This window comes from Elephantulus edwardii, unplaced genomic scaffold (assembly GCF_000299155.1).
Source record: "Elephantulus edwardii isolate Elephantulus edwardi_28Jun2011 unplaced genomic scaffold, EleEdw1.0 scaffold00295, whole genome shotgun sequence".
Taxonomy (NCBI): domain Eukaryota; kingdom Metazoa; phylum Chordata; class Mammalia; order Macroscelidea; family Macroscelididae; genus Elephantulus; species Elephantulus edwardii.
In genome coordinates this window covers 2,138,007-2,140,294 of record NW_006400045.1, presented here as the reverse complement: position 1 = coordinate 2,140,294, position 2,288 = coordinate 2,138,007, and the positions used below count along the sequence as shown (strand labels likewise).

Here is a 2,288-nt window from a genome sequence, read left to right as displayed (position 1 = left end):
AATATAGATCTCTTCCAGTCAGTTGGCCAATTGGTTGTTTTCCAGATTTCTTGGCACAGCTTGGTGAGCACTTCCAGGGCAACATCTGTTATCTGGAATACTTCAATTGGTATACCATCTATTCCTGGGGCCTTATTTTTTGCTATTTACTTCAAAGCAGCTTAAACTTCTTCCTTCATCACCATAGGCTCTTGCTCATATGTTATTTCTTTAAATTCCTCTGTATCAAGAGCAGAACGAGAAGGTAAATTTCTAATTATGTCATTTCAGGACTTCCTGATTTTAACAGATATCAAGCAAGCTCCAATTTCTCCAAGATTTATTTGTTTGTTCTTTTGGGAGTCCACTGGATGTTCAGAACTCTTCTACAACACCACAGTATGAAGACATCAATTCTTCTTCTGTTATCCTTATTCATTATTCAGCTCTCAGAAGCACAGCAAGTGATTAAAGAGACTATGGCCTAAATCAGGTGAACCTTGTACTCAAACTGACATCATAGTTCCTAAATAATTTGAAGAGGTCCATGACTACATACATTTTCAATAGAAAGTCTCCTAATATCTTGTTTGCTTGAAGAGTGTTTCATATGAAGAGTATTGATGTGGATACAAGTAAGATGAAAGTGTGGACAACTTCAATCTTTTCTTCTTTATCAGGATGTTGGCTATTGATCCAGTGGTAAGAATTTTTGTTTGCATGATGCTGAGATGCAATCCATTTTGAAGGCTTTATTCTTTGATTTTCTTCAGCAAGTCTCTCAAGTCCTCACTTTCAGCAAGGAAGTTTGTGTCATCTGCATAATGCAAGTTCTTGATAAGTCTTCCTCCAAACCTGATGCCACATTCCTCTTCACAGAGTTTTGCTTCTCAAATAATTTTCTCAGCATACAGATTGTATGAAGAGAGCATACAACCTTGATGGACTCCTTTCTTAATTTTAAATCATGCAGTAATTCCTTGTTCTGTTCACATAGTTGTCCCTTGGTCTAGATATAGGTTTCACACAAGCACAATTCAGTGTTCTGGAATTCCCATTCCTCTCAATGTCGGTGTTTATGTGCTTTCAAGTCACTTGTGACTCCAAGAGACTCTATGTACAGCAACTCTGAAGGCTGCCTTGTCCTGGGTCAGTCTAGCTGACTCTGACACACCTATCTCCATTGCCCTAGTTATTGTATCAGTCCATCTCATCTGGAGTATTCCTCTCCTGTGCTGTCCCTCTACTCTTCTGAGCATGGTGTCCTTTTCCAAAGATTGGTCCTTTTTGGCCACATGCCCAAAGAATGTGAGATGGATATTCAAAATCCCCACTTCCAAGGGAAACTTGGTTTCACCCTCTCAAAACCAGACCTATTTGTTTTCTTGGTGGCTAAGGGCATGCTCAAGACTCTTCTCCAGAACCACAACTTAAAGGCATCAATTCTTTTTCTGTCATCTTTAGTCATTTCACAGCTCTTTGATACAAATCAAGTAATCATGAATACCATGGATCAGGAGCATATTAGTCTCTAGTCTGACATCATAGCTTCTCAATACTATGGAAAGTTCCCTAAGAACAAATTTACCTAATGCAATCTGTCTTTTGATTTCTTGGCTGCTGCTGCCAAGAGTGATGATTGTGGAGACAAATTTATTGTGATCCACAAATGTTTTTGCCTTGTCAATAAAGCATAAATAGACATTCTTCTGGTATTCTTTACTTTCAGCCAGGATCCATCTGACATCAACAACAATATCCCTGGGTGGCAAGACTTCATCAAAATGCCGCTTGAACTTTTGCCAGTTTCCTAGCTATGTACTGTTCTAGCCATTTTTTAATGAGCTTTAGCAGCATTTTGCTTACATTTAATAGTCATGATATTGTTTGGTAATTTGTACATTCTACTGGATAACCTTTCTTGGCAATGAGAACACATATGGATTCTTCCAATCAGTCGTCCAGACAACTGTCCTCCAAATTTCTTGTCAGACTGGTGAGCACATCTTGGGCTGCATCTCTTAGTTGAAACATGTCTATCCTTATTCTATTGATTCCTGGAATCTTATTTTTGTCAATATCTTCAATGCACCTTCAACTTCTTCCTCCATTAACATTGACTCCTGTTCATGTGGTACTTTCAGACAATTTTTAGTATCAATCAATCTTTTCTTTCGTACAGTGACTATTCCCTCCATCTTCTTTTGAAACTCCCTTGATCATTCAAAATAATGTCCATACCATCCTTCAATATTGTTACTTAAGGCTTAAATTTAGTTTTCAGTTCTCTCAGCTTGAGAAATTCTGAG

The 2,288-nt window shown here is 38.0% G+C and overlaps 1 pseudogene; it reads left to right on the top strand.

Moving 5' to 3' along the window:
* Nucleotides 1-660: 660 nt before the first annotated feature.
* LOC102867274 overlaps nt 661-2,288 on the top strand; it is a 14,685-nt pseudogene continuing 13,057 nt past the window's right edge.